At 34.2% G+C, this 26,947-nt stretch overlaps 1 long non-coding RNA gene across 1 annotated transcript; it reads right to left on the bottom strand.

Annotated features, from left to right (window-relative positions):
- Nucleotides 1-24,670: 24,670 nt before the first annotated feature.
- Nucleotides 24,671-26,947, bottom strand: LOC142627604 (uncharacterized). Its single transcript, XR_012842890.1, has 2 exons — nt 26,676-26,947; nt 24,671-25,226 (listed from the first exon to the last, which is right to left on the bottom strand). It is a non-coding gene; the product is annotated as an uncharacterized LOC142627604 (long non-coding RNA).

The following is a 26,947-nucleotide window of genomic DNA, read 5'->3' on the forward strand; positions in this document are numbered from 1 at the left end:
GTGTCGATTGAGGTTCGCATCATTTGGTATCAGAGCACAGGTTCTAAAATCAGTTTTCTATCCTTTTATCTTTTGTTTCCTGTTATCATCCAAAAAAAAAAGTGAAAAAAAAAAACTTGAAAAAAAAAAAGAGATGGTAATTATTGAGAACATTGTGGAAGATTCAATTGAGGTCAAATATGAGGATGAGTCCACAACTCATAATCCTCAAGTCTCAGTTGATTTGTTAAAGATGACTATACAATATGTTGATTTTCTTGGAGTAGAAAATTTTAATTTTATTATCAACCCTTTATTGATTGATGTTGCAAATAAATTGAAAGTAGATGAGAAGAAATTTTCTGCTACACTTTATGAAGGATTCAAATTTCACAACCGAATCAAGTCATTAAAGCATTCGAAGTATTTGTTTATTTGGAGCAGAAGATTTCAGATTTCAAAGATGAACTCGAGGATGAGTTTGTTTCAAGTGGAGGGGGTCTGATGTAGGACACAATTTACTGTTTAATTATTGTAATTTATTATTTTTGGTATTTTTATGTAAAAACGTTATTTTAGATTTAGGTGATTTAATTCCTTGTTTTTAGGTGCATTTAATGCTTTTTAGGTCAAATTTGATTCTAGATATGGTAAGGTATCAATTAGGAGTTATTTTAGAATATATTTTCTTGTCTGTCAAGTTTTATGGAGCCCTTAAATAGGCCCTTAAGTCTGTAAACGTTTTTCATATAATATTATTGAATAAAAATCAAAAAAGGTGAGGCTTTACTCTCTTTTGGTTCTCCAATAACTGTGAACTTATCAAGGATTCTTCCTTGTGACGTTCAAATTTTATACCTCTGGTTCGTGATTCTTTATAATCATTGGGTCAAGGTCAACTTATACCTTTGGTTCGCGTTTCGATTATAAACGTTGGGTCAGGGTTTCTATCAAAAATCTGAATTTTAGCTTTCTTGGGCAAGTATTCCAATAATTTTGTTGGATCTCAAAGCGTGTCGATTGAGGTTTGCATCATTTGGTATTAAATATTCCAATATTTTTGTTGGGTCTCAAAGCGTGTCGATTGAGGTTCGCATCACTAGGAATGACGTGATTGTATCAGATACACACAAGATATTACCCATGAGATGACTAGTACACAGGAGCCTCATCATAGTGGGAGGATTATTAGGCCACCTGTAAGATATATAGGTCTGGGAGAAACTTATGAAGCTATCTCAAAAGAGGTTGAATTTGATTCTTACACTTATAAAGAGACAATGAAAGATATGGATGCACATCACTGGGTCAAAGCTATGAAATTTGAATTGGATTCTATGTATTCCAATCAAGCTTAGGATCTTGTAAAGGTGCCTAATGGCATTAAACTTGTTGGTTGCAAATGGGTTTACAAGAGGAAGATAGGGATAGATGGAAAGGTTGAAATCTATAAGGTAAGACTAGTGGCGAAAGGGTATATACAAAAGGAAGGTATTGATTATGAAGAAACTTTTTCTCCAGTAGCCATACTTAAATCTATCAGAATTCTCTTATCCATTACTGCTAATTATAATTATGAGATTTGGCAAATGGATGTCAAGACTGCTTTTCGAAATGTCAATCTTGAAGAAGAAATTTATATGGTGCAACCAGAAAGTTTCATAGCAAAGAACCAAGAGCATATGGTATGCAAGTTGAAAAGGTCCGTTTATGGACTTAAGCAAGCATCTAGATCATGAAACATCAGATTTGATTAAGTAATCAAGTCATTCAGTTTTGAAAAAAATCTTGATAAACCATGTGTGTACAAGAGAAATCAAGATAAAGTAGTAATTTTCCTAGTGCTTTTATGTTGATGATATTCTACTCATTGGAAATGATGTAGAGATAATGTCATCAGTTAAGATTTGGTTGTCAAGCCAATTCAATGCGAAGGACTTAGGCGAAGCTAACTATAGTATAGGGATCAAGCTTTGGTGAGATGGAAGATCGAAAGAATAGAATTTTAGGCGTGTCACAAGCTGAATATATAGATAAGATTCTAGCAAGGTTTAGCATGCAAAACTCAAAGGATTGCTTCCTTTCAAACATAGAGTTCCTATGTCTAATGACCAAAGGTCTAAGACTCTTAAAGAGGAAAAGGATGCGTCTGGATTCAAACCCTAATCGTTCGTACCTATTTTTTAGAATCCTCTGACCTCTATAAATAGAGACTGAACCTCATAATTCAACGCCTTTTGGCTACGCTCTGAGAGGCATACGTTTTAGGCTCTTAAATCACCCATATTTTCTATCCCTTGTCTGAGTGTTGCTACCTAAGTTAGGGTTTTTACGTTTCAAAGAGAATTAAACAAATTTCAAGAACAAAGTCTGCTCATGCAAGAGGTTGATTTCCAAACTATTTTGTTTTTATGTTTCTGTAATCATGATGATGCATGCTTTCTTGTTTCTAAATATTCATGTTCTGATTTATTAATTTAGATTTTCAAAACATGTTCTTGACTCTTTTGTTGTCACTATAATCTGTTTCTTAACTTTAAAGATCTGCATGTACTTAACTCTTTTTCTTTAATATAAACTGGATCTACATCTTCTTAGATGTAGATTTAGATTTTTCTTCAAAACAAAATGGATCTACATCTTCCTTAGATGTAAATCTGAATTTAAAAAAAAAAAAAACCAGATTTTGTATCTTTTTAGACACAAATCTCATTATTTTAATGCATGCAGATTTTTGAAATAAAGAAAGAGATTATGAATTGTTGTTTGTTGTTTGTTTTGTTTGAATCATATAGCATGAAATAATTTTATAAATGAGATTCTCTCCATAAATTTATATATATATATATATATATATATATATATATATATATATATATATATATCTTTTTCAAGTATAAAAACAGATCTGATTTTTCTGTTATAAAAACCATTTTTTTTTATCATCATCAAAACATATTTGATCTTTTACAAAACTCAAAATCACTTTTTTTTATCTCTTGAAAAACATATCTGAATTTTCTCTTCAAAACCCATTCTTTTTACACATACAAAAACAAATCTGAATTTTCTCTTCAAAAACCATTCTGTTTACACATGCAAAAACAGATTTGATTTTTTAAAATCTTTTTTTTTCTAATCATTAAAATAGATCTAAATTTTTTTAAAATAAAATATGATACATTCATAAATGGTTTTGTGTTGCTTAGTTTATTTCACATGTTCAACATATCATTCATGACATGCATAAATTGGTACATTGGTCACAAGAGTCTAGAAGACCAGACTCTGTCTGGGTGGAATGGGTGCCTAACACCTTCCCATTCCATAACCTAGCCTCCGGATTTAGGTCTTTGGCTAAGTAGATCTAGTCTTGTCTTTATTTATTTTGGGTAGATTGTAACTAGGACAAAAGACCATGTATATTTGGTAGTTTGTAACTAGGACCCAAAGCAATGTAATTTTCAATTTTTTTAATTATGAATTTTATTATTTAATCAATGAGAAGAAAAATTTAGTAATGTATTTGGTATTTATTTTTTCTTATTTTTTTGTATAAAAAAAATAAGTGGTACCTCCACACCACTTACCCAAAAAGAGAGGTGCCCTAAAAAGCACTCCAAAAGTCTCTTTTTTTTGAGAGGCAATTTTTCGGTCTCTCACAGGAAGTACCAGTTGAAAGGCCATAGAGTTTTAATGGAGATAGAGGACGACCAATCTATGAAGCACTTGGAATGCTCCTATTATCTGCATAGCCTCAGCTACCACCTTCTTGCCTCTCCTCTACTTATGATTCCAACTTTTATTCTTGGCGTGATGATGTCCTTCGTCCTAAGCAGCCACCTCCACCTCCACCTCCAATTTTTCCTCCACCACCTTTTATTCCAGACAACCAAACAAAATTGACTTACTCATCAACCATAGATTCAAAACACTCGTTCACCATTGACAATACCCCTCCTTCCAAATGGCATGATGAGATCTTTAACATGTATTCATGGTGCATAGCCGAATTACATGCTCCAAATGCTACAGTTGCACAAACCATTGCCAAATTTGTTGCAAGAATTAGAGGATGATTAAGACAATGGTTGATCAATCTAGGAGAATATAGGCAAAGACAGGCAGCTCAGTGCAACACTCTAGAAGACTTTTTCACAATCATTCATAGTGAATTTCTTGGCTCAGTAACCCATTATACAAAAGTGGCACGAGAAGAATTCTTACTGATGAAGTGTTGCTCCTTTGAAAGGAAAGATTTGGAAAAACATTTTGACCAAATGTCAAGTCGATATTACTCTTTTAATGGCATGGATGACGTTAATTCCAAGCACACTTTTTTGAACTCCCTTCCAGAACCATTGGGAGATGAAACCCTCTGCATGATGAATCTCCAAAAAATAACTTTGCAGCAAGCCTCTTTAGGAGAAATTTACCAACATGTGCTTATTGCTCTTGAAAAACTCTGCAACCAAAGAAAGTTGCTTTCAAAAATTGACAGGGTCCATAGCAAGCTTAAGGACAATTGTAAAAGGAAAGATTTGCAGATAAAGTGCTATGACAAAAATTGTGTTTGTTCGACAAAAAGGAGAGACCATTTCAAGAAGTATTCTTGAAAGAAGAGACACTATGCAAGTCAAAAGAAAAAATCCTTCAGAAAGAAAAAATGGAAGTTTCTTAAACGGAAGCAGTTTAAAGGAAATCACTTCAAGAGTGTGCTTTGTATGTAGAAGACCAGGCCATTTTGCAAAAAATTGTCCAAAAAAGGAGAAAGCAGCAAAACTTCTTGAACAAGCCCAGATCCAAGCACATGATACTCCCTTCTCAGATGTAGAATCATTCTTCTCACTGGATGATAATTACTCTTCCCAAGCTTTGGTAGTTATGGCCTATTCCACTTCAAAAGATGATTCAGATCCAGACAATGATGATGATTCAGACCCAAAAATTCAAACCATTTACACATCCCAGCCTATTATAGCCCCTCTAACCAGTCCTACACTCATAGCCCAAGTACATATCCTTTTTGACACTTATTCCAAACCCATTCCAGTAATAGCCTTGTTTGATACAGGAGCAGCAGCAACAATTATCCATCCTAAGATTTTACCTGAAAAATTTTGGCTACCCCTTCATTAGATGTTCAGAGCGGTAAATGGAGAAACATTTCTGATCACCCAGAAAAGTAAGCCTATCTTTTTTAGAATTTTTCCAACCCTTACCATCAGACACTAAGTCCTTGGATCCTCTCTTACAGGCAAAGACCTTCTTATCAGATTTGATCTCCTTCATCAAATACCTAGCCTCAAATGGTCTTCAAAAGGACTTTTGCACAAACAACACCTTCTTACCTGGACCCAAGTACCCCATCTATTCACAATAGACCCTTTTGACACTTTGAGATTCCAGATTATCAATGACTATTATGCAAACACCCACTCTGAATTCCTCCTTAAAAATCCAAATCCTTTGTGGAAAAACCCAACTTTTTTCATAACCCTATCCTTTAAAAAGAATGAAGATGTTAACCCCATAAAAGCCAATCACAGAGGAATGAATCCAGAACATTTAACCTTGGCTAAGCAAGAGTTATCTACTCTTCTTTCAGAATGCCTCATTGAACCTACAACTTCTCCATGGGCGTGTGAAGCTTTCTATGTCAACAAGCATGTTGACCAAGTTCGAAGAAATCTCAGATTGGTAATCAATTACCAAGATCTTAATCATTTTCTCGTTGATGACAAGTTCCCTTTGCCAAACAAAAGTGCTCTTTTCCAGCATCTTTCACATGCTAAGGTGTCCACAAAGTTTGATCTTAAAGCAGGATTTTGGCAATTAGGAATCCATCTAGAAGAGAGGTACAAGACGATGTTTTGCATTCCGGACTACCATTTTCAGTGGACTGTTATGCCTTTTGGTCTCAAAAATGCTCCATCTCAATTCCAAAAAGCAATGGTAACGCTGTTCCAACCACTCTTGACGCATTAATCTATGTAGATGATATCCTCCTATTTTCAAAAGATGCAGAATCCCATGAAAAATTGCTTACTGAATTCTACAATTTAGTAAAAGCTCAAGGAATAATGCTTTCAAAAAAGAAAATGGTCATATGAGCATCTTCTATAGACTTCTTGGGAGTAAACATTTCAGATGGAAAGTATACTTTACAGCCCCACATAGCAATTTCTCTTGGAGAATTTCCAGACAAGCTCTTAAGTACCAAACAAATACAATAGTTTCTAGGAATTGTTAATTATATGTCAGATTTTATCCCAAAAATCTCCAAATACATGGATTGCTTAGCTCAATTACTGAAGAAATCTCCTCCAGAATGGAATTCAGTTCATACAGAAGCAGTCCAACAATTGAAAAGATTAGCAAAAAGGCTTCCCCCTTTACAGATTCTAGGACCAGGCAAACGGATTTTACAGACAGATGCAAGTGATGAGTACTGGGCAGCAGCTCTCTTTGAAGAAGTTGATGACAAAAGAAATATTTGTGGTTATAAAAGCGGTGCATTCAAGCCCTCGAAACTCCATTACCATTCCACGTTTAAAGAAATCTTGGCAGTCAAATATGGAATTGAAAAATTCCAGTTTCATCTTCTAGGCCATAATTTTCTAGTAGAAATGGACATGTCCTCCTTTCCCAAAATGCTCCAGTTCAAAAGGAAAATGCTTCCACATCTTCAATTACTCAAATGGTCAAATTGTTTTCACAATGGTCTTTTCCAGTCAAACACATCAAAGGTAAAGATAATCTTATCACTGATTACCTTTCTAGAAAACCTCCAGGCCTTAATACCATAATTATTCCTCCACCTTTGTGTGTATATCCAATTACAGGTCCATCCTCATCCTCAGGCCCTCCCTCTGCAGCCCCTAATGATATCATTAATACGATAGCAACCCTTCCCCCAGAGATAAAAGACCAAATAAAGACCTTGACCCTTGAAGCTAGATCTAAAAGAATCATTAGAGTACTCCATAATTATCTCAAAGACCATCAAAGACATTTTCTAGCTATCTTCCTTGATATAGACCAACCATGGAAAACCCCTTTTGCCTTTTGGATAACTAATTGGACAGTTGTACATTATCTCTACATATGGTATTTACTCAATGAGTATTACTTGTGTCTTCATTTTGAACCAGAGTTTTACAGATATATTTTCCTGTGTAGAAATAAATATTTTCATAAATTCTGGTTTGAAATTCTGAAAAATGACGCTCATGATGGTGAATAAATAAAGTAACCCAAAACAAAACACCCAAGATTTGGAACAAAGATCACTTCGGCATGTTTAATTGCTAAATTCAATTCTAAAAATGATGTCCATGCACAACGAATTTTTCACACAGCAGAGATGCATTGGGTAACTAATCCAGATGGCAACCTCCACACATATATGGACGTTTCTTGGGTATCTTGTTATCATTCTCTCACAATGGCAGAATCTCTTAATAAGGGTATCTTATCTGAAATACTACTAGCAGATCCAGACGTTTGTAGACAACAGTGGCCACATTAAGATCATTGGGAAATGCCCAATCCTGTATTTGGATATGATGATCCTTACTACTATAACCATGATCCAGATGCTGATGTTGATGAAGAATGGTTCCAAAGAAGAGATAGATGGGACTAGACATCTCCAACACTTTAAAAGAAAAAAAGTCTCAAAAACGTCTTCAAACATTCCATCCTTATCTTTAGCGGTCAAAGATATTTCTTCTTTTGTCAAAAGCCTATCCGGATAAAGATCACCACAATCCAAGCCCTTTGACTCCGCTTGACATTTGTCAACCCAGTTTCAGGACCCCTACTTTCTTGGACATTTGTCAACAGAGAGCCAGCCCCTACCATCTTCTGTAGAAAACTCCTTATGATCTGAATGCACATTATGGCTGTAAGTTCTTGCCTGTAAATAGGCCTCTTGTATCTTTAGAACGGGCAGAGTGGAAAAAGCCCTTGTAAGATGTCTCCAAGTCTCTCATGTCTGATGTAAAAAAGCTGTTGAATCTAATAATATCTCTAAGCTTGTTGTATCTTGTTCTATGTTCTATTCCCTATGTTCATGTTCTCTTTTATACGTTCTTAACAATATATGTCATTAACCTGTTCCCATAATCTTCATACACCCTCTTATTCTCACTCTTCTCCCTTGGAGGGTCAATTCTGTTTTGGGATACTTTATCCATTCACCATCATGAGCATCATTTTTCAGGATTTCAAACCATATATATATATATATATATACTAGTCGTTAATCCATGCGATGCACGGGAAAACTATTGAGTATATAACATGTACCACAATATATAATATTATATGATACATTAGGGATAAATATAATTCATTGAACAAATATCCAAAAAAAAAAAATTCTATAATTAAATAGACAATCAAATTATTTCATTAATACAAAACTATTCACTCACTAAAAACCAGTTTGAAAACCTTTTTCAAAACCCAAGCCGCCTTCTAATAGAAAACACCATACAAACATATAAAAAAAAATTTTGAACAATGGTTTTAATGAATTTAATAAGAAAATTTATTTGCTGTAAGTTGACAAAAGTACAGTTATAAGTGAGGGTCTAAAAAGTTGTTCAAAGTTGTAATTGTACATAAGCAAATAACCTAATAATCTAACAGTCATTAACTGCTAATTATTAAATGTTAGTTCATGGCAGATTTTTTTGGAATCAAATAATTTGTAAACACCACATTTAAAATATAAAAAGACTATGAGGAAAGTACCAATGATGGAATGAGCAGCCATAGGTTATTTATAAATTCAAACCATAGATATTGCAATTTTTACCTTCAAAAAGATATCAATTGCTATATAAGTTCCATCATCGATGGCACAAGAATTTCTCTCTGTTTATATATTTTCAAAAAGTTATTTCCCCACAACAGGCATATCTAGTAAATTAAACTACAATATAGAAATAAAAAGTCATTTTTAAGGCTCCATAACCCAGAACAAATTCTAGGATAAAGAAATAAAGATTCTGGCACATTGACGCAATTAGAAAATGCAAAAGTAAACTAAGTTCTAGCCAAAAAGCATATAAAAAAATTATAAATAAAAAAAAAAAAAAAAACTCAACAGATAAAACAATCAATGTATAAGCTCTGTTGTTTTTGTGATTCCACATAATTAAAAAGAACAGGATGAGAGAATTTTAACGTGCGTCCAATAGCAATCAAAGCTAGTCCTTATTACTTGGAAGTTATTAGCTTTGCCAAGATGGACTGTTTATGGTAAAAAAATTGTAAGCTTCACTTGGCAAAATTAATTCTTAGTTTCCATAACACTTGAAAACGAAAATAAATAGATATTACAATCAACAACCATAATGTCTTCATTTCATCATTTCTCACCTGAGCTAATCACAATAATACCCAACAAAGGCTTTAAACTGCTAGGTCATGGCCTGTAAAGAGAAGGCTGGAACCTAATTTTTTGAAGAACATGCACGCATTGTATCAGCAAAATATAAAAAGGATATGATATCATATTTTATCTCCACTGATCTGTATCTATATAATATATTCAAAGCACAGCTATCATATATGATCAACTTGTATAACCAAATGGGATAGCCGTAAAAAAAAGAAGTAGCATGTTCTAGGTATTAAACAATGACAACAAAACAACAAAATAAAAGTATGGTTCAATATTAATGATTTGAATTACAAATATTTATTAGAAAAACTACAGATATTTATTAAAAAAATAAATAATAATAATAATAATAACAACAACAACAGTAAAATCAATCAAATTGAGTATGACATTGCCTTATATGTTTCTTCATAAACAGCAAATAGTGGAGCTCGGTGGTCATCATCTTAGCGAGAACTCTCTCAATTGCTACCTCCAAGAAAACCTTCTCACAATCCATAACACAAGTTTAAAGCAACATGAAAGCCAGAATTATAGATGAATAACCAATGAAATACAAGGAAAAACTTTTTAAGGTTCTCACCTTGAGGAATCAGACACTAAAACAAAACATGTTGAAATGTAGCAGGCCTAAAATTTAAGTAATAATTTACAAAAAACACCCTTAAAGATTAAAAAATATATGAAAATACACACACACACATCACACAATATGAAAATTAATGGATCTTTCCTATAATTTAAAATGACAATTTAAATCTTCTTTTGGTAATAACAAAATCTTGTGTCAAACATCAAAATACAGATAATATCTTCTTCCAAGTAATAACAGTGAGCTCCATGTGAAGATTTTGCTTAAGATGTGAGCCTTAAGATTTTCCCACTTTAGAGGCTCTCCAAGTGCCATCATAAATTGGAAAATTGGAGATTGAGCTACATATAATTAAGTATATATTTTTCTCAAAAAAAAAAAGGAAGTGGAACTCCTTGATTGATGGCTATTACATAAATCTCTATCATAAGAAATCTCCACTTCCATTTCAGAGATCCTTCTTTTTGGGAGGGCAAAGGGGTAGAAGAACCTAAAATTTTTCAGCAATAACCTAAAGAATCACCATTTCATTTTGTAAACATGGTCCTATAACTAAACTGCTTAAGCAAAGTGAAGCAAATAGCCACTCCACATCCACAAGAAGCATAAGAAGAATAGTCATTGTAGTTTTAAAACTAATATTCACAAACAAATATCCTCAAAAACATTAGCTCTGGTAATTGATTTTGTTTTGGAATCAATAACATAAATCTCCTTAAAATCAAGCACGAAATCTGGGTCATCCAACCTTTGGTTCCTATATTGATTCGTCAAAAAACCTGGAATAGAAATGCAGCCTAGTGATGTTGTTGCTTATAGTAATGAATGAGAAAAAGAAGAACTTCATCTTTTCGGTCCATAATTAATATAACTAGTAAGTTGCCCGTGCGATGCACAGATAATATTATAATGTTTTATGTAAGATAAGTTTGGAGAATGTTGTACATATATTATACCATAATTGTCATAGAATTTTGGTAGTAATGAGTTCATTAAAAAAAGTAATAAAAACTAAACAAAATAATGAAATAAAGATGAAATTTAGAATTTTTTTTAAAAAAAAAAAAACCTTAATGAACCAAATGCTAAAATCCTCAATTCATACATTATTGAAATTCATAGAAAAGAAAGCACACACAACATCTAGAATTATACAATCATCATTAAACCAAAACTCAAAAAAAAAAAAAAACCATTAACCCAAAACTCAATTTATTGTAGGAAAAAAGTCAATTTGTATTTCTTTACAGAAATATCAAGAAACTTACTCGAGAAAGAAGCTTTGAAGTCTAATGCGGATTGAATAGTCGAGTTGTTTTTCCTCTGCAAATTCAATTGCCATTGACTAAATCCCCTCCACCCTACCACCGCAGACCTTTGGTATGATGGTCACTCCACAAGTATAAGTGTTTGTGGGGTATGGGGTACAGGGGGTAAGGGCCGAGGTTCAAGTTTCCAAGAGAGAACTTCACACACATATACACTTAGATTTGGCAAGAGCAGAATTTTTATTTTGTGTAAAAAAAAAAAAAAAAACCCTCCACCCTAGATGATAACTGCTTGATCCCTATAATCCAATTTATGATTTACAACATGTTTAGCTTTTTTTTATTTTGAAAAGACCAGCCTACTCAAGTCATATGCTAAGATTAAACAATCTTGAAAGGACAATGACAATGAGACTTTTACACTAAATAAACAATTATCGACTTCTCAGTTTTAGACTTCAAGCATCCTTTGGAAATTGATATACACAATAACACAACCTATAAAAGAAAATAGCAAAACACAAAAGCTCACGATCTTAACCCTACCGATTGTAAGTGAAGAAATGAATTTTTGAAAGTAACAAAAAATAGCTTGAACTCATACATGTCAAGGCCATTTAATGTGTGATGAATAGCCACTGGCTACAACAAAAGATCACAAGAGCAACAGGTTTCTTCCATTGGCCTGGTGTTTAAAAAAATTATGAGTATGGAAACAAAATTTGAGAGTAGCAGTAGTTTAGGAAATTTAACTATTAAAGGTTTTTTTTTTTTTTTTAAGAGAAAGAAAATTTTTTTTTAAGAGAGAAAGAAAGAGAAAAGAGGCATATGGTCAAAGTTGAGAAGGAAAGGCAAAGCGTGAGAGAGGTTGGGGAGTCAAAGGTTTAGAAAATCCTACATTAATCATTATAGTAGAGTTTTGATAATATACATAATGTGAAAACAAAAAGGCAAAAACCAAAACGTCATTTTGGAGGCAAGTTGTGATTAATGCATCTACACAATCATAAAGGCATAAACTTTTTATATAACTAATGTAAAAACTTGCCATACCAAAAAAAAAAAAAAAAAAAAGACTAACAGAGGAGGGAGACTTTGTTTATGAGATGTTTGTATGTAAATTCATCACCATAAAATAATAAGGATTCCCATAGAATAAAATAAATAATAATGATTATAGTAAATAAAAAATATGGATTTGTGTAATTTAGGCAACATAATTGCTAGAAGATTATCTATCTCGATCTCATTAGTTATTTTGGTATCCCTTTTTATTATAAAAAAAAAAAACTAAAACATTTGGTATACTAAAAGACATGAAGAAGAGAGAGAGTTGTTGATTAAACTTAGTCAATTAATGGGAGAGTTGGATGATTGTAGAGAAATTTCATAAGAGGTGCCACTTGGCAAAAGCTTAGACCCTCATACAATGAGGTATCTGCTTTTATATATATATATATATTAATTAGTATCTTGAGAGAAATCAGTTACAATATTGAAGGCATTGTTAAAATGACCGTATTATCCTATCATGCCATGCTATCAAATAGACATCCTCATATTTATTGGGCAGCTAAAGGGCCAGGCCATACTAATATTTTCAATGATCTCTAAGTATTTAAACTTTGGGATTTATCAAACATATTGCATGCCTGTCTAAAAAAGGCAATGATTTCAGCCAGTGGAACTGCCAAAAATTTTCCCATGCAAATAGGAACTTTAGTTTAGATATTTATTTAAATCTTCAATCTAAAAGAAACCCCAAAAAAAAAAAAAAAAAAAAAGATATGTGCCTAATGTTTCTTCACTAATCTGAAATGTACGTTTGCCCATGCTATGATAGAGCACTTCATTGTCCTTATTTACTTTGGTGGTGTTGAAGTTGTTTAATTTGGTTTAGTATGCAATATCATGTATTAATCCAACTCAAGTGAAAAAAAGTAAATACAATATTGCATGCCTGTCTAAAAAAGACAATGATTTCAACAGCCAGTGGAACTGCCAAAAATTTTCCCATGCAAATAGGAACTTCAGTTTAGACATTTATTTAAATCTTCAATCTAAAAGAAAACCCAAAAAAAGAAAAAAAAAAGAAAAAAAGAAAAAAGAAAAAGATATGTGCCTAATGTTTCTTCACTAATCTGAAATGTACGTTTGCCCATGCTATGATAGAGCACTTCATTGTCCTTATTTATTTTGGTGGTGTTGAAGTTGTTTAATTTGGTTTAGTATGCAATATTATGTATTAATCCAGCTCAAGTGAAAAAAAGTAAATACAATATATCCTTGATGATATGATGTAGAGCATTCAATCAATTATATTTTGGTAATGGTCAATTTTAAACTCATCCACATATTTATATCTTAATTAAAAAAATGTATACTAATTTAAAATTCAAGTACTATTCAAACTTCACCATAATTCTGCTTGATAGCGGACATGAACTCATGCAGAAGTTCATACTATTCCTGAAAAGAATTGTCAAAATCACCTTAGGGAATGTATATTATACTATCACTTGTAAAAATTTATGAACCAAAATTGGAGCAAGGTGCAAATGTAAACCATGAAAGGTGCAAATGTAAACCATGAAACCTTCCCAGTTGCCCTCCTCTGTCTAAGCCCAATGTAGAACTCGTCTTTCAACAACTGTTCGTTGTTTGTCCCCACATCAATTGTTATAGGCAAACACTACAAGAAGACAGTCCATACAATTCTTGATCTGAATAAGGGATATTATGTGATTACAACCAAGGCTTTTATTTTGAACTTGGTTTTGCTTTGCATTTAGAAATGTTCCCTATGGTTTAAAACAAAGCACATCATGTGACCAACAATTTACAATGTAGTAAAACGAAGCAAGAGCCACAAGTTTTATTTACATATACACAATCCTATTTTATGTCCCTCCCACATATTTTTCTACAGTTTATATTTGTTCTAAGGAAAGGCAATAGAGGGTTGTTCTTGAACCTTCGTGAGTGGAAGTGTGTCTATCACGAAGGTTGACTCTATAGTCTAATCCTGGGGGATTGTTTGGCCAAGAGAACCAGTCGTATTGAGTTTTACTCCAGATGGCGCGAATCAACCTTTAAGGACAATGCTTTCGCAGTGTGATTCTATGGCATTGTGAGATCGTTCTAAACTCCTTTTTATTTTATGTTCTTGCTAATAATTTGGGATATTAATTTTGTATCAAAACTTGTTTATTCACTAAAATATTTCCAACAATCTTAAAGGTTGAATTTCGTGTTTTAATATAGATAAACAAGTTGTTGATTCTTTTAAGATTATTTCAGAAATTATAAAGCTCGAATCTTTTGATGAAAATATATAATTTTAAAGATTGGCCTGACGTACTGTTGCAATGTTTGCTTTGTAATATATATATATATATATATATATATATATATATATATATATATATATATATACAAGATAAAATTATACTCTAGCCTAATCTAAGTGTATATACGTGTGAAGCTCCCTCATAGAGACTTGAACCCCGGCCTTTGCCCCCAAACCCCACAAGCACTATTTGATTTGTAATCATTCAAAGGTGGTTTTGGTTCGTTGGCTTTAATTATATATATGGTCTTGTTTCAAAATAAAAGTAACATGTGGGTTTTGATTTTATTCATATATGTTAATTTTGGTTAATCAAATTGATTTTTACATCGATCTATGTCCATTGGTTTGGTTATTAGAAATTGAACTTTTATGATCTACAATCTACATCTTAATAATAAGCATGTGTTTATTTTTCTCGTGCAATAGAAGTTGTGTGGTCAATGAAGTCTGGCAGTATATACAAGAAACTTTTGAGATAATGTTTATTAAGATTTGAATTTTTTTTTAGAAGATAGATCTTAATCTACTTTATGTAAATGAAATGAGATAAAAATTTATTTTCGGCACAAACATGGAAAATAATGCGTGGAATTATGGTGTGTGTACTCCTATTGTTAAGTAGGAACAATGGTGCAGCACCAACTTAGTATTTCCATTGTATGATGAAGATACAATTATACCATAATTTAATTAAATATTATCTTCGTTGTCAAAGTTTTCAAGTAATTATTTATGGTCGTATGAAAAAGAAATTGTGAATGATACAAAAGCAATTATTTTTACATCTCTTGACACAAATATATGAACTGAGAAACTATGAAAAATAATTAACGAATTTCTTTATATATATTAAAAAAATTATCCAACTAGTATTTTGGGCTGGCGGATAAGATTTAGCTTGAATAAATATTCCTTTTATCGACCAAGTGCAAGAGTGATATTGGAAAAATATATATACATATTTTTATTGGTTGTATGTGTTGTTTTGAGATGGTGGATAGATTTTTATGAATTTGAAATAAAAAGACCTTGCAAATCCATAATAAGAGGAACCAAACTCCTTAGTTTGGAACATAGTAATTTGGATGATTTAAAACACACAATAACTAGAGGTGGTTAAAGATTTTATATAATCTTTGTTGATGACCATTATATATTTACTTAACTTTGTGTATTAGGAACCAAAGATGAAGTATTGGAAATTTTATAAAATATAAAAAATGAAGTTGAGAATGACATGAACCTAACTTGTGTTGGAAAAACTAGTTTTGCATTTCATACAAAACACACAGCGGAAGCAACAAACACGGATCTACTTCATTCATGAGAGATAACATGTAACCTTAAATTTTAGAACAAAGAATAGAAAGTGTACCTTAGTGTGGTGAAATTTAAAACCAAAGATTAAAAGTACTTGGGAACACTTTTAATCTTTACTCCAATTCAACTTCCGCCCAAGAAGTGTGGTCTCTTAATCAGTTTACACATATGTGTTTAAGGGAGAATAAGAGAGTGGCTTACACTCACATACACACAATTTCATGAATTACCATTCATTCATCCCAAAATTTTGTATGTTTCACTCCTTATATATATAACTAATTATCTAATTAGGCTAACATTTTGGGTCATTCCAATTGGGCTTTAGTATGTAGTTTGGAGTAGGACCAAAAGGGAACAAATAAGGCTCTAGCTCTAATGGGCCTTGGGCTTATCTGTCAACTCTTGACAAGTCCAAAATTATCATTAATTATACTTAATACCACTATATAAATATAATTGCACTCTAGGCCTTATTAATAAATTATGTAAGGTTGAAATTTATCAACCATTGTGTTGGCTTTATTTCGTGCCAATTTGCTTGTAATTCAGCACTTAGAAACCCTGTATTTAGGTGGGATTCATGTAAGGGTAGTGTGTGAGAGAGTGTGAAGAAATTCTCAAGAATGTGCAGTGAAGTAGGGTCTCGCGGGTGGCTCGCGGCTAGCAAGCCGCCAAATGATGCATACGAGCGAAGCGTGCTGAGAAGTTGAATAGTCACGCCAGCTGAAGCACTACAGGACAAAAAGTTCAGTCTGGCCATTCTATTTGCTCGCGGCTGGAACTCGCGACTCAGTCAAGTCGCGAGTCCAAGTCGCCAGCCAGCCTTGTTTGGGAAAATATGACTTTTCGAATTCCTTTCTCACCCTAGTATAAATACCCCTTATACCCACGAAATGTAGAGAGCTTCCAGAGAGAATTTTGAGAGAGAACCCTAGAGAAAAACAAGATTGACTCATCCACAATCTTCACATAGAGACTCTTCAAATTCCTCTACTCTCTTCCTCTCCATTGTTACATCCTTGAGAGGTCCATTACCAAAACTTTTTCTCACCATACCCACATCTATGAGAAGGCTGTTTGGTGCTTTGGGAAGTAGTTAAGAAGGGACCAATTTCATATTGGTTGATGCTATGGGCTATAGTGGAATCCGGTAAGTTAAAGAAGAAATAGGTTCGGCACAATCTCGTTGGAGTAGGAGCTTGGAGGGCTTAGGTACACTGGGTAGATTAGGCTTGGAGGGTTTTCTGTTGTCTATGTATCCCTACTACATTCTTTAGTGGATTATTGACCGCTTGGAGGACAGCGGAGAGGTTTTACACCGAAGGCTTCGGTTTCCTCTTCGATAACACATCGTTGTGTTGTCCTTGTGTTTGCATCTCTCTTCCCTTAATCTTTGTCATTTAATTTCTGCTGTGGATTTGATTTTATTTGGTTTAGATTATGTTATCAATTCTGTTTTAGCTTATTAACATTTTTTGCACATACATTGTTTGTTTATAAGCTTGAATTGGTAATTTGTAATTTGGGGGTCTAAACGTTCAAAGGTGTTTTACACGCTTTTTGAACTTTCAATTGGTATCAGAGCGGGTGCACTCTTTGTGGTTTAAACATCTTAGTGCGATCCTTGACCCCGTATTGAGATGGACCGGTATCAATCTTTGAATGCTCCACCATATTTTGATGGTAGCAATTATGCCTTTTGGAAGGTACGAATGAGAGCATTCTTATATTCAATAAATGAATCTGTTTGGGATGCTGTTGATGTCAGCTGGACTAGGCCGGAGGCAGCCAAATCCACATGGGATAAGGCAGCCCTCGCAGAGTCTAATGCAAACAGCAAAGCACTTAATGCTATTTTTTGTGGTGTATCTCCAGATGAGTTCCACAGGATATCTCACCTAACTATTACCAATGAGGCATGGCAAATATTGGAGACCACGTACGAGGGAACGAAGAAAGTTAAGGACACCAAGTTACAGATGCTAACCACTCGGTTTGAGGAGCTGAAAATGAGTGAGGATGAGCCCTTTAACTCTTTCTATAGTAAGCTGAATGAAGTGGTCATCGGCAAGTTTAACTTGGGAGAGAAAACAGAGGACTCGAAAGTTGTCCGAAAAATTCTTCGTTCATTGCCAAAGAGTTTCCGTGCAAAGGTGACTGCAATTGAGGAGAGCAAGGACCTTGATGAAATTAAAGTCCAAGAGCTGATTGGATCTCTCCAAACGTATGAGCTCTCATTGCCAAATCAAAGAAAGAGAAATCACTTGCTCTTAAGACGATAAATGAAAGGGTAGAAGCACACGAATCATCGGATAAGGATGTAGTCGAAAAGGATGTAGCTTACCTTGCAAAGAATTTCCGGAATTTCCTGAAGTTCAAGAACAGTGGGAAGTTTGGTGATAAAAGGAAATTCACAAGTTCCGGAAAGGAGAAAAAGGACTTCAAAAAGAGAGACGGGAAGGAATCCCAATCTACCCAAGGAGTCACTTGTTTTGAATGTAATAGGCATGGCCATTTCAAAAAGGAATGTCCTAATTATTTGAAATCGAAAGGGAAGGCTTATGCTACCACTCTCAGTGACTCAGATTCTTCCACCTCTGATTCGGAGGATAGATGTGATGAAGAAGGAAATTTCTCAGCATTCATGACTATTGATCATGTTGAGTCTTCGGAGAACTTGAATCTGCTTGTGCAAGAGCTTGGGGAGCATAGTGATGAGGAATACATGGGAATTGTAGAAGAATCGGATGCTGAAGAAGATGAAGATACAGCTGGCCTTCGAGAGAACTACAATTCACTCCTTGAGAAGTCGGGAGAGTATGCAAGGGTGGCCAAGGTGGCTATGAAGAAGATGAAGAAAGCAGAGAAGGACTATCGAAGTCTCCTAGTGAGATACAAGGAGGCCAAGTGTGAGATTGAGACACTAAATGGCGAACTAACCGAAGCTTACACCAAGGTGAGATTCCTTAAGCTTGAGGTGGTTCAAGCAAATGCCAAAATAGAGCACGTATCCACAAAGAAGCTCGATGATGTCCTTTCCTCTCAAAAGACTTTTTCTGACAAAACCGGATTAGGATACACCGGAGAAAGTAGCTCAACTGTGAATACCTCCAAAGAAGTGAAGTTTGTGAAGGCCAAAGAGTCGGCTATAGTTGCTCCTAATGTGGAGAAGGCCAAGGTTGAGAAGAAGAAGAATGTGGCTGACCAGCGGGTGTTAAACAAGCCCCATAATCAATCTATGGTCAAGTCTGAAGCCAAAACAAAATCTCTTCCACGATCACAACGAGATTCTAGAACAAACCATGTGTGTCATCACTGCGGACTTCAAGGGCACACCCGACCAAATTGTCATCAGCTGAAAGCATTAAGGAATGCTGGTGGTCAAAGGTCAAGAGGACCAAGAAACGACAAGACAACTTGGGCTGTTGAACCATCAAGAGGTCAAAATGGTGATCTCGGAATGATAGACATGATGAAGATGATTGGTGCATTCACCAACTGCTTGGAAAGCTTCACAAGAAGGTTTGAAAGTTCTAACTCTCGTACCCAATCCTATAGGGATATCACCCCAAACGCACATGACGTGTGGGTGAAAAAGGGTACTCATGCATAAGCATTACAACATGTCCATACATCAATTCTTCCTATGTCGTGTGAATATGCTTAATTGTATGCTTATGGGTTGTTTGTTTGTTTTCGCTTTAAATGTTTTCACATTGCTGTTTTTGATCTATCTTTCTTGTTTTTGTGTCAAAAATCCAAAAACACATAAAAAGTAGAAAATCCTAAAAGTTTGATCGTCTTTGTTGGGTTTTGTTTCAAAATATGTTTTGCCTTGTACCTTTGTACTAATGGCCTTGTGCATCTACGAGCATAGCTTGTTCCCTATGCACTCATTTCATTGTGGGTGAAATCTTGATATCTATGTGATTGTTGTAAATAGATCTTCGAGCTTGTCATAAATGATTAGTGAATGGTTTTGTCGATCTTGAGACATGCATAGACTTGTGCCTATATATCTTCCCACTCTTTTATTTATTGTTTTTGCTTAAAAGAGCTCACCAAATGTAAATCTCCAAATGAAAAGAGATTTTGAGCTGCAAAAGCCTAGAGTTAGGCGTGAGTGAGTTTTGTTCAACTGTTCCCAACTCACATATTAAGTCTAGAGTTTGTTTTAAGGTTTTGTCACGGAATAGCCAAAGGGGGAGATTGTAAGGTTGAAATTTATCAACCATTGTGTTGGCTTTATTCCGTGCCAATGTGCTTGTAATTCAGTACTTAGAAACCCTGTATTTAGGTGGGATTCATGTAAGGGTAGTGTGTGAGAGAGTGTGAAGAAATGCTCAAGAATGTCCAGTGAAGCAGGGTCTCGCGGCTGGATCTCGCAGGTGGCTCGCGGCTAGCAAGCCGCTAGATGATGCACACGAGCGAAGCGTGCTGAGAAGTTGAGCAGTCACGCTAGCTGGAGCACTACAGGACAAAAAGTCCAATCTGGCCATTCTGTTTGCTCGCGGCTAGAACTCGCAACTCAGTCAAGTCACGAGTCCAAGTCTCCAGCCAACCCTGTTTGGGAAAGTATGACTCTTCGCATTCCTTTCTCACCCTAGTATAAATACCTCTTATACCCACGAAATGTAGAGAGCTTCCAAAGAGAATTTTGAGAGAGAAACCCTAGAAAAAAACAAGATTGACTCATCCACAATCTTCACATAGAGACTCTTCAAATTCCTCTACTCTCTTCCTCTCCATTGTTACATCCTTGAGAGGTCCATTATCAAAACCTTTTCTCACCATACCCACATCTGTGAGAAGGCTGTTTGGTACTTTGGGAAGCAGTTAAGAAGGGAACAATTTCATATTGGTTGATGCTATGGGCTGTAGCGAAATCCAGTAAGCTAAAGAAGAAATAGGTTCGGCGCAACCTCATTGGAGTAAGAGCTTCGAGGGATTAGGTACACTGGGTAGATTAGGCTTGGAGGGTCTTCTGTTGTCCATGTATCCCAACTACATTCTTTAGTGGATTATTGATCGCTTGGAGGGCGGCGGAGAGGTTTTACGCTGAGGGCTTCGGTTTCCTCTTCGACAACACATCGCTGTGTTGTCCTTGTGTTTGCATCTCTCTTCCTTTAATCTTTGCCATTTAATTTCTGATGTGGATGTAATTTTATTTGGTTTAGATTATGTTATCAATTCTGTTTTAGCTTATTTACATTTTCTGCACGTACATTGTTTGTTTATAAGCTTGAATTGGTAATTTGTTATTTGGGAGTCTAAACGTTCAAAGGTGTTTTACACGCTTTTTGAACTTTCAATTTATATCTCAAAACTCTAATTATATCATTTGACCCCTTTATGAAATATCCATAGTGAACAAACTCATAATGAACTGTCATTTTGTAAACAACTATTTTATCATTGTGTACCCGATTTAATCTTTTAGTTATTTACATTTATTGAAATTCAATTTCAATAAATATAAACTTTTGAAACTCCTTACTAAAATGGGCACAATGACAGTTGTTGATTGAATAATTAATCTCACACAGTCCAATTCAATATGTCTTAACACTTAAGACACATCAACACATCAACTTGAAGTTTCCACTTCAATGATCAAGACAAACCATCTTAGTTGATGTGTTATAGTCTTCACAGATGAAACACACAATTTCATCACCGACTACGAACTATGTTTTGAGTTTACAAGGAACTTGTAATTTATATCTAAATCACATACAATGCATCTCATGGACTGTGATAATGTCCCATTAGTTCATTTACAAATAGTCTCATATAATTAAACAATTTAATTATTTATAACATGCCAATAAATTGAATTTTAGGGCACAAACCCCAACAACTTGGTATACCTCAAATTGTGGGGGTGGTTAGCTAAAATGTTACCCAGATCTAAAAGGAGAATACCTCAAAGTGTGGGGGTACTTGCCTAAGGTCATGCTACATGAACCTAAAAGGAGGAAACTTGATTCTTAAATATATGATTGTGTGTTTATTGGTTATTCTTGCTATAGTTCATGATATAGTATTATTTTCATCAAGAGAGATGTATTTAGAATTTAATACTATTGTTGAATCTTAAAAATGCTTTCTTTAAGTATGTGTTTTCTTTGGAAAATAAGGAAAATGTGTTTCATGAACCTACTGATACTTCTAATAATCTTGTTGTGATGTACAAGGATTGAGAAAAGTAGCGAGATTTTAAGAAATAGAGTTATGGTAACAATTTTATTGCCTATATTGTTGAAGTTGAACATGTAAGTTATTATGATGCAATTAAATTTGTTGATGCACCATTATGGTTGGAAGCTTTTAATGAATTATTAGATTATTTCTAATCACACTAAGGATAAGGTGTATCTGCACGCACTCCTGATTGATGCCACCAACTAAGTTGCAAATTGCTGGAGGTTGAGATTTATGCTCTTAATGGATTCATACTCCCTACCTTTTGGGATGGAGTGTTATGCACGCACTCTTGATGAGGCATATCTGCACACACTCTTGATGGATATCACCGGCTAAGTTGAAGATTATTGGAGGTTGAGCTTTAGGCTCTTAATTGATCCATACTCCCTACCTATTGGGATGGAGTGTTATGCACGCACACTTGATGGATCCACCTATGAGTGAGTGGAGGTTGTGCCACTTTCTATGAGACTTTTTGAGTAGATCTCTAGAGCTTTCATGAAACCCAGTGGCTCATGGCTTAGATAAGGCGCCAACCTAGTTAAAAACAACTTTGGTAAAGAAAGTAATATGGGTAGTAAGTTTGGACTGCTAATAGCTTGGTTAAAAGAGTTTTAACTCTACCATTGTCTTTTAGTTCCTACTTATTTATCCTAAGTATGGTTAAAACCTTTTGGTACCATATTGATGCATGCTTTCTTTGGTTGCTTGCATTTCTTATTTTGTATTTGTAACATGTGGGGGATTGTTGGTGTGGGTGTGTGTTCCAAACACTTTTATTATTATTATTTTCTAGCCGTTGAGAATTTATGAGTAAAATAGCCATGGGTAATTATGAGAAAAATAGCCAGTGGTTAATAATGGATAATATAGCTGTTGGGCTTTTATGGGTATTAGTTACCAATAACTATATGTTATTATTGTCATGAATAGCCTATATAATACCCATCATCTCACCCTTTCTTATGAGTCATAGTTTATTACTCTAAGGAAAGGCAATAGAAGGTAGTTCTTGAACCTTCGTGCGTGGAAGTGCGTCTATCACGAAGGTTAACGCTATAGCTATAGTCTAATCCTAGGAGGTTGTTTGGGCAAGAGAACTAGTCACTCTGAGCTTTACTCCGGTGGCACGATTTTACCTTTAAGGACAACACTTTCACAGTGTGATTTTATAGCATTGTGTGATCATTTTAAACTCCTTTTTATTTTATGTTCTTGCTAATAATTTAAGATATTAATTTTGTATCAAAATTTGTTTATTCACTAAAATATTTCCAACAAGTTGCACATAGTTACAGCAGAAACAAAAATTCATACTTTTCTTTCAAACTTATGTAAAGACCCTAAGGGTGCTTGAAGATGCTCCCATACTTCTAGCAAGCCTCACCCACAGTTGGAGAATAGACAACTAGGAGCAATTCCTCAACATTATCAATGAGAATGTTGTAGGACAACCTTTCATGCCTTCCTGTAAAAAAATAAAACATATAATTTTTATAAAAAAAAATATCTGTATTACCCCGGCCAAAATGGCCAAATACCATCTTTAGCCAATATAATTAGTAATTTATCATTATTTGGGAAATATTTAGCAAATTACTACTTTTTTAAAACTTTAGTTTGTAAAACTCAAGTTCGACGTATAACTCGAGTTGTATAATGGCACCCGCTGACCTGGAATTTTTTAATTAAAAAACTCCATAAGGAGGTTGAGTTTGGTGAAACTCGATCACAGTATACTCGAGTTACGCGTCATGGAAATAAATTGATGTTTAAGAGTGCAATTGATGTTTGAGAGTGCAAGTGGCAGATCAGAATAATTGCAGGAGAGTACCAATGCTAGAGTGACTAGTTGTAGAGGGCAGCAGGTGTTTCTGACGGTAGAGTTCACAAACTTCTTGTTTTTCGAAAAGCATTAACTAATGCTATACAGTTGCACTGATTGAAGACTAAGTTCACTTTGCTGACTTCTTGTTTTGATCAGTACCAGAAAGTTCCTTGGCAACGTGAAAGACTTCAATTTGGGAAAGAAAGTTCCTTGGCAACTAGCTGCACGAATTGAAGACTAAGTGCATAATTGCTGGGTTTCTTGAGTTTTATTTCCCTGTTCAAAGTTTCACAGAACTCGATTGTAAAGAGCTTGAGTTCCACTCTGCACACTACTCGAGTTTCAAAATCTCAAGCTCCATGTAGACTTTTTAATTTTAAAAAAGTGTCAAGTCAGCACATAACTCGAATTTATGGAACTCGAGTTACGTTTTAAATTTGAGTTTCACAAACTCGAATTTTTAAGAAGTGATAAATTTAAATATTTTCCAAATAATAGTAGATTGCTAATTATTGTGGCCAAAGATGTATTTGACCTTTTTGGCCGTATTACCCCGTTCAATAGGACTTCATTCATCACATAAGGATATAAATTAAGTCCATTTGTCTATCCACATAATTCTAAGCACACAAACATGCATTCCAACAAAGCCTCATTAAAGAAAAGGGGTTTAATTATACCAACAATAGAAAGATGAAGGAAATAAAGAAACAATAAAAATGTTAAGGCATCATAATTAAACTAACTATAGTCCTACAATGTCTCAACATCTCAAGATGATTCCAAACTTGAAAATACACAATCAGGCCAAATGTCATTATGCACAACTGCACAAGACAATCATTTTCAATACTATTCAATATATTATCAGACAATTTGTCTGCACATGGTGACCATATGCAAACAATGTACAACAATCATCATCAAAACTAAATTCAAAGACGGTGAAACTCCTAAGTCCTACCTGAAGCTCCATCAAGGCAATGCATTTTTGCAGAGGGACTTGATATTGTCGGATGTTCTGCATCAATTTCTTCTCCGGGGATTAGTAAAATGCAAAAAGGGCCCGCAAAAATTCAAACTATGAGAACAATGAATTAGATAAAACGATGCTATAAGCCAATATCACTAATACAACCTAAAGTTGTTGAGACAAAATTATTGGAGCCAGAAGACCGCGCAAGTAATGAGCATCCCTCTCTTTCTTAGTGAAAGCAAGTCCTTTGTTGTACTGGGGGTCCCTAAGCAAAGAATACCCACTACACCACAACCATACACACCCCACAAAATTTAGTTCAGAATTCAGAAAGTTACATGTTAGAGATTATAGTATTGTTCTGAAAAGCATATTTGGCTTCTGAACTTCATTTATATTTACATATATTAATTTATATGTTTTATCCATGTAATTATTTTTTGGCATCAACCGAGTGGGGCCTCAGTTTCTGAACTGAACCCATATCAGAATGCACCATAATCTTTAAGAAAAAGACAGGAAACTCACAAATAAATTTTTTTTTTTTTTTTGAAGGTTAATAACGATTCCAGTAGCATAAGATCAATAGGATGCAAAAGAAAAAATAAAGTGTAATAAACATGTGATCACAAAAACGAACCCTTCATTTTAAGTATTTAGGAACATTCAGATTCTAAAAGGCCAAAAAACTACACTACAAATCATATCAAAAACAAAACAAAAACTCTCCCCTTTTACAATCAAACATCCCTCTTCACCCATGTGCCAGTCCCCTTCCCTCCCCTTTTCCCTTTTTGACTTTCTGTTGCTTTAAGTATGTTGCGAGAAGACCGCAGTTTCTTGTTTCTCAACCGTTTCTAATTGTCTTTATTCACCATCTAATACATACAAATAAATGAAAGGACCAACTATAACAAATAAATTTTTAAGAGCTCCTTTACTCAATAAAAAAAAAAATCTCAATCTATAAAACACAAATAGGCATTCACGTTATACATACTGCATCTGCATTAATAGGCATTGATCAAAACAATTTCCAGTGATTCAATGTGTATTAATAATTGATGAAAGTTTTTATATAATAATAACTTATTTATAATCAAAAGTCCTAAATTACAAAAATTTTAAATATTAATATAGTTCCCGTAATCTAGATTCAGTGTGTACTAAATTACTCTTTCTATTTTATCTACAAAGCAACCACAATATACATAACCATAGAAAACAATACTTAGTTCTCATACAACACAACAACAATAGCAAACACAACAAATAACCAAAAAAAAAAAATCCATAATACAAAGCCAAGGATAGCCAATAATATTTATAATACAAAACTATTTCTAAATCTAAGTGTGATTGGAATAAAAAACGTGATGGGGCTAGGAAAACAAATATTATTAAAGTGGGTTGTGCCTGGAAACATAAATTTTTAAAAAAATACCACAAAATTTGCCTACATTGATTTGGGTGGAGGGGCGGTGGCGATCTTCTAAGAAAATTGCAAACGGGGGTGTTCAAAGGAGGGCGTGGGATCTGAGAGAGTTTTTGCGTTTGAAAGATAAAGAGTTTGAAGGAGATGGTCTTGCATTTAAGAGATTTGAGAAGAGAGTTTTTTCTTTTTTTTTTCTTTCACTTCCAATACTGTATCATCTAAAGATTTAATTCAAATAAACATAAAAGCAACGCAAAGCAAGATTAATAACAAAATCAAAAACCAAACCCAACATACCATTATTGTCTCCCCAACGACCAGATGATTTTGGCGAAAATCCATTAAGAGAAATAGCTATAGCCTTTCTCCAATGGAATCATCTTAGTCTCTGAAACTTGATTTGTCTCAATATCCCATGAGAGGCTCTCTTAGATCTGATTGGGGATTTCTATGGTTTTGAAGTATTTCTTGTACAACGACAATTAGAGATTGGAACAAACACTTCAAATGGAATTTATGTAACTTCATTAGTTTAGGCGGTGTCTTTTGGGATGAAATTATGTTTGTTC

This window comes from Castanea sativa, chromosome 3, assembly GCF_040712315.1.
Source record: "Castanea sativa cultivar Marrone di Chiusa Pesio chromosome 3, ASM4071231v1".
NCBI classification, from domain to species: domain Eukaryota; kingdom Viridiplantae; phylum Streptophyta; class Magnoliopsida; order Fagales; family Fagaceae; genus Castanea; species Castanea sativa.